This window comes from Gymnoscopelus braueri (assembly GCF_963280865.1).
Source record: "Gymnoscopelus braueri genome assembly, chromosome: 19".
NCBI classification, from domain to species: Eukaryota; Metazoa; Chordata; class Actinopteri; order Myctophiformes; family Myctophidae; genus Gymnoscopelus; species Gymnoscopelus braueri.
In genome coordinates this window covers 3631952-3639027 of record NC_137621.1, presented here as the reverse complement: position 1 = coordinate 3639027, position 7076 = coordinate 3631952, and the positions used below count along the sequence as shown (strand labels likewise).

The 7076-nt window shown below is 44.1% G+C and overlaps 1 protein-coding gene across 1 annotated transcript in view; it reads left to right on the top strand.

Annotated features, from left to right (window-relative positions):
- LOC308075364 (C-type lectin domain family 4 member C-like) overlaps window positions 1–7076 on the top strand; it is a 598318-nt gene that overhangs the window by 404317 nt on the left and 186925 nt on the right. The gene's annotated exons all lie outside the window — the stretch shown is intronic.

Sequence of the window (7076 nt, the reverse complement as noted above, 5' to 3'; positions counted from 1 at the left end):
CACAAAGGTGCATTTACACTGTTCTCCTATAGAACATTTTGAAGTGTATGACTTATTAATGCTGGATTCCAATTCTATATATTTGTCTTTAATTTTAGGAAGAATGACGCTTTAATGTCTTTATGTCTGTCACTTAGTAACAGGAAGTGTAGCTCTGTCTCCACCACCCCTTGAGAGCAGAGTGAACACAGTGTCGTCTGTCTGTCTGTCTGTCTGTCTGTCTGTCTGTCTGACTGACTGACATGGTCAACATCCTTCTCAGTGTTAGGTCAGTAACAGTGGTCAGTGTTGTGGAGGTCAGGACCTGGCTGGTCTCTCTCTCTCTCTCTCTCTCTCTCTCTCTCTATCTCTCTCTCTCTCTCCCCCCCTCTCTCTCTCCCTCTCTCTCTCTCTCTCTCTCTCTCTCTCTCTCTCTCTCTCTCTCTCTCTCTCTCTCTCTCTCTCTCTCTCTCGGGCAATATTTAATAATTAACTTCCAATAAACCTTGCTGTCACATCAGCTTTCACACACCCTGCATTATGTGTGTGTGTGTGTGTGTGTGTGTGTGTGTGTGTGTGTGTGTGTGTGTGTGTGTGTGTGTGTGTGTGTGTGTGTGTGTGTGTGTGTGTGTGTGTGTGTGTGTGTGTGTGTGTGTGTGTGTGTGTGTGTGTGTGTGTGTGTGTGTGTGTGTGTGTGTGTGTGTGTGAGACTCTGGGTCACTATCTTCACAGCTTTGCTGTATGAGTCTCTGAAGGAAAGAGAGATAGCAAGAGTGTGTGCGTGCGCGCACTTAAGTATAATTTTGAGGCACTTACTGGAATATTTCCAATGTTCAGTACTTTTATTTTACTCCACTACATCTCAGAGGCAAATATTGTACCTTTACTCCACTACAAGTATTATTACTTCAGTTACTTACTGTAGATTTTGATTATTACGATTGTGTGTGTGTGTGTGTGTGTGTGTGTGTGCGCGTGCGTGCCTGCATCTTAACTCTTCTACCAATCAGAGTTTTCAACAGTGAGTAAAGTTGCTCTGCCGTGATCACAATTAAATCAGACGTTAACTAACTGAAACACCCAATTAACAACACATATTGTAATTTTCTTGCCGGAAACCATGCAAAACAATGAGTCATTGTCGTGGGTGTTAGAAGACGCTTAGAAAGCGACCTGACTTTGTCACCGTGTTATCGTTATGAATAAATGTGTGATAACATGACCGCACTCTTATGTTTCCCCCAATTAACACCAGAGGTGAATAATACATGTTTTTTAGACTGCCAATTAGAATTTTTAACACTAATCTAATCTCTTCTGGGGGTCCCTGGCACAAACCATTTTCAGTTGGGGGGGTTCACAGCTAAATACATAGCAATGTGGGTGTCCGTGACACGAGAACGTCTGAGAAACACTAGCTGGTATAAAGTATCGGACGTTGTAAATAACTTGAGTAAAGTAAAAGTACCTCAAAATTGTACTCAAGTACACTACTTGAGTACATGTACTTTTTAGTTACCTCCCACTTCTAATTAACACATAGTACATTATGTTGCAAGAAACTGTGTCATATCTACCCTATCAAATAGAAGAGAAGAAAAAGAAAAGTGAGGCCGTTGAATGTGTAAATCAGCAGTGGTGTAAAGTAACTAAGTACATTTACTCAAGTACTGTACTTAAGTGCAATTTTGAGGCATGTTTACATTACTGGAGTATTTCCAATTTTCAGTACTCTTACTTACCACTTCAGCCCTATACATTACGGCCATTTGAAAATAGCAGATCTACAAGCTCACAATGCGTCACAATAAGACACATTGTGAGCTTGTAGATCTGCTATTTTCAAAAGATTTGTATGCATCCTAATATACAATAGAGAGTCACACGCATGCGTGGCTGTGTGTCTGCCTCGCCAGCTTGTTTGTGTGTCTGCGTCTCCAAGCTTTTTGTGTGTCTGTGTGTGTGTGTGTGTGTGTATGTGTGGTATAGGTCTCTGTTTGTGTGTGTGGTAGGTCTCTGTGTGTGTGTGTGTGTGTGTGTGTGTGTGTGTGTGTGTTTGTGTGTGTGTGTGTGTCTGTGTCTGTGTCTGTGTGTGTGTGTGTGTGTGTCTGTGTGTGTGTGTGTGTGTGTGTGTGTGTGTGTGTGGTATATGGTAGTTATTGAACAGTGTGCAAGTCAAAACATATAAAGAAATGATACTAAGTTAGTTTACTAAGTAAGTGTTCAAAGGACTTCAGAGCTTGATCAGCTGTTGGGGGCTCTCATTGACCCCCACCCCACATGCATAGCTGTGACATTGCCTTTTGTTTTACCTGGGAGACAGGAGGTCTAGGCCTGTGTCTCCCATCCCCCCTTCCTGGCTCATACAGGTGCAAATCGAATCAGGGACTCAAAGTGGGATCTATTGTTTGTCTAGGTGGGGTCTCACCCTTCAGGGTTGACACACCCACACATGTACCTTCTTTAGATCTCACTGCTATAAAGATAGACTGAAATGTAGCTCAGTACTAGTGCAGTCCTGGGCCGAAGGGCTGAGGAACAGGGTTCTGCCCCTGGATGTTGTTATGATGCTATTGTACGAATGCTGAATAAATGAATGATTGGGAACCTGGAAAGCTGACGTCTTCTCTTCTCCTCTTCTTTATTACAACTACAAGCCTGCTAACACACGGTTTAATGCCTCATCATATACGACATGTGTGTGTGTGTGTGTGTGTGTGGTAGGTCTCTTTGTGTGTGTGTGGTAGCCTACTGTAGGTGTCCCTTCACTTTCGGTTTGCATGTTGCAGTTTGCTTTCGCTTTCGATTTGCGTTTCGACACAAAAAACTGTGTTGCAATGAACGTCGACACGCTCTGCTGTCTCTGTGTCCGATGTGAGGCCCAGGCCACAAGATGGGAGCCCCGCGCAGCGGCTAGACAGGAGGGCCGCGCAGTGGCCCGAACCACTAGTATTATACAGGTCATATCTGTACTGGACTATGGGTTACCAGGCCTGCTTGAAAGAAAGTGGAGAAGACGTCCAGACTGGTCTGATCATGGTTCCATTTATTCAGCAACAAGTACAAACGGCAAAGTTCCAGGGAGCCGCTCCTTCAGCCTTACGGCGTCGGGAGTGGCACAGTACTAAGTTACAGTTTCAGTTCACTTTTTTTATACACTGTAGCGGGTGGGTCTGTGTGTGGGTGTCGAGCTGGAAGGTGACCTGACCCTGAACTCTTTTGATCAGGTCTTAACCCATTGATACCTGGAACGCTTCTGTGTCACTTTAGATGCCTTTGGCTATTCAAAAATAGCAGATATACAAGCTCATAGCGCGGCACCGAGTGCCGCGCTACGAGCTTGTAGATCTGCTATTTTTGAAAAATCATAAAAAAACATTTTTTGTATTTTTTTCAAAAAACTGTTCGGATTTAGATTTTTTTAAAGAATCCGCCTCAGGTCTTAAAGGGCTAAACATGTTAATGTCTCTATCTGGCTGCTTCCTGAACGTGTCCTGCTCTCCACTTCTGCAGAGAAGTGGAGATAGAATTCTGTGGCTTTGTTCTGCCTTGTTAAACAATGGAGAAGTTAATTTCAATTCACACCTATGAGCTCCAGGCTAGCAGCCACATGTTCTTTAGACAATGGGTCAAGATTAGCCTATTGCAGGCAGCTAAACCGGGTCTGTCTGCAACACATGACTGCAGGTGTAGGATGTGTCTTAAATGCTGGTAAGTACAAAATATGGTCGTAAATCGCTTAGTGAATCAGGGCCATTCTGCATAGTGAGTGCTTTCTACTTTTGGTACTTTAAGTAGACTTTTGTACTTTTTCTCAAGTACATTTTGAATTCCAGTTACATGTAACAGAGTATTTCTACATTGCAGTATTGATACTTTTGCTTAACACATTTTGTGCCATAAACTGTCCGGACCGTTTTTGGCCCATTTTTCTTTTTATATATTTTTTTCCCACGTGGGGCGCTCTAACGAAACTTTGGGATCATCCAAGGAGTCTCTAAGAAGGAGAGGCCGATGTGGATCCATGTCAAAAATGCTTCCGTTCGTCCGCTCCAATGTTAACTCCTTGACTAAAAGCTTAATATCTCCTATTTATTTTTAACGTGGTGGAAGTGAGCCGTTTTCGATCGGCGATCACTCTCTAATGGAGGATCGCGTTAGAAATGTTATTGTTCCAGGCGTTAGGTCGGGACCCTCCGCCGTCTCGCACGCACACTTTGTTTACATGCACGTCCGCGTCGGGGCTTCTACAGCACGAAACATATCGGCGTAAGTGGATGGAAGATATGCAGGCACTGAACGTACAATATTTTAATAAACCTCTGGCACACGATGTGTTAAGTAAAACATTTGAGTACTAACTCTGGCTGTGTCGGTGCGGAGCGGGGAAGGAGTAGGTGAGACTAAAGTGGAGGCTTTCTTCAGCCCAGAGGGCTGCCTGACACTATCAACATGCCCCAGGATGTCAGCAGCACCTGCATGGATGCTGTTATCAGCAGCAGCGCTGACTCCAGAGCTGCTAAAAGTAGCATCCTGAGACTCAAACGGTTTTAACCAGTTCTGGCCGGGAACGCATCTCTGTCATTTTAAGATTTATTTGGGCTTCAAAAATAGCAGATCTACAAGCTCGTAGCGCGGCACTCTGTTTTTTTGGGGAGAAAAAAAAAAGAGTGAAACTCTGTGCAAATCTTGGTATATATATTATGTTTTTGAGGCGAACATTTGTAACTCAAATCTTTGCTTCTGGGGGGTCCCTGGAACAACATATCTTCAAATGTTTGCTTTAAAAATATATATATTCAAAGATTTGCAAAAAATGTCCAGGATTTTTCAAAACAATAGCAGATCTACAAGCTGTGAGCTTGTAGATCTGCTATTTTTGAATAGCCAAAGAAATCTAAAATGACAGATTTGTGTTCCTGGATTGAATGAGTTAAAAGGCCCCAGCTCAGGATATATGGAGGGGGGAGGGGGGATGAGAGAGAGAGAGAGAGAGAGAGAGAGAGAGAGAGAGAGAGAGAGAGAGAGAGAGAGAGAGAGAGAGAGAGAGAGAGAGAGAGAGAGAGAGAGAGAGAGAGAGAGAGAGAGAGAGAGAGAGAGAGAGAGAGAGAGAGAGAGAGAGAGAGAGAGAGAGAGAGAGAGAGAGAGACTTCAAGGAGAAAGGCAAGAAGGTTCCTTCCACCTTAATAACACTCAGTACACTGGAAGTAATCCTTTTCTAGTCAATTAGCTTTTTTTAAAACCACTTAAACTCTCTAGACCTAGTAAACCGGACCATAGCGGGTCTCTGTACTGGGACTGTTTCTTTTTGTCCTGTCTACACCCGACACGTTAAGTGTAAAACGACTAGTTTTGGCCAACGTTCCCCATAGAGTACGGATACTGGAGTTTAAGTGGTGAAATATAAGCATCACGTCACCAGGTGCCTGTATGTGTGTGAGTACATAGTTACCACACACACTACAGTATGTGCACACCCTTGCACTTGTGCTTGCGTGTGTATGTATGTGTCTGTGTACATTGTTACCACACACACTATAGTGCACACCCTTGCGTGCGTGCGTGTGTGTGTGTGCGTGCATGCATATGCGCGTGTGTGTGTGCGTGCATATGCGTGTGTGTGTGTGTGTGTGTGTGCGTGTGTGCGTGTGCGTGTGCGTATCTCCAATCTACTGCCATTAACAGTAAGACTGAGGCAGGGAATTTGTAATGATGGAGCGTGCATGTGCGTGTGCGTGTTCACTGATGGAGCTTCAGTATAATGACATGTCACTATAGCATCACCATTATGTGGGGCCTGGAGAGAGCACTTTAACTTGACACAGTCAGCATGCAGCCTCGCTCCTCATCAGAGCAGCTTAGCTCACTTAGTTTTTTCATAACAGAAAATGTATTGATTTAACCAGGCCGGTGTTCCCAAACCTTTCAGCTCAGAGACACAAAAGAGAAATTTGATGTTTCCCCACTTCTGCTATTTTCACTAGTTCTTAACTCATTCACTGCCAAGTATATAATTGCCAATAGTGCCAGCAATGTTTAGTTTGTCTTACTTTTTCAAGTAGTCACAGAATACGTATCCGCAGTACGATCCATCCCACGATCGTTGCGAAGGTCTTTTCTGTGCTTCTGCTGAAAATTGGTTTCCATTCCGACCCACCGTTCGCTAGTTATTGGCCGTTGAACATAGCATGTCTCACCCAAAAATGTGAACCTAGGAGGCGAGATGCAGTCGTTTTCCCAAATACGTTAACCAGGAAGTGAATGGTGGCGGAGATCTTGCGATCACGTGATCTCCTAGATCTCTCTCTGTGTGACTGAAACTGAAACGGTGTATCATTATGTTAGCCAAGAGCGCCATCTAGCGTGAACACTGAAAACACTGTTTGGACGTGTTACGCGTCAATGGCGCTGTAGTATGATGAAGTAGGGCATTAATGTATGGGGAACAAAACAAACATAACTAGAAAAAGTGCTCCTCGGAGCATAGGTCTCCGCCAGGTCTAGTACGTTATTGTGGCCTCCTGATGGCGCTATAATAGGCCAATGTGAAAAGGGTGGCCGTTTCTTCTTAGGTTTTTCACAGCAATCAGACACTGCATTCATGATTCGAGGCTTTTGTTCCAAAAATGTGTTTTGCTAAATTAGACCTACTGGTGGCGCTATAACAGGCCAATGTGAAAAGGGTGCCATTCCTTCCTCGGCCTAGTGGGAATGTCCGTGTGAAATTTCACGGAAATTGCAAGCTTTGTTCATGATTTGAGGCATTTTGTTCAAAACGGACCAATCCTGCAAACTTTGGAAGCCAAACTTAGCCAATGAGGATGGAATATGGAAAATCGGACAGATCCGTGTTGATCACATGACTATAGAGATACTGTGTACCGATTTGCATGACGTTTGGATAAAATCTGTAGGAGTAAATGGGTTTTGCACAAATCGGTCTCCTGGTGACGCTATAACAGGGCTATGTGAAAAATCTGGGTCAGAGGTTCTGAATTGGCATCCAGGGAGTGTGTGTGTGTACAGGGCCAACGGACGGACGGATGGACACACGGACGGACGGACAGGGGGTAAAACATGCCTTTTGGCCTGGCGGA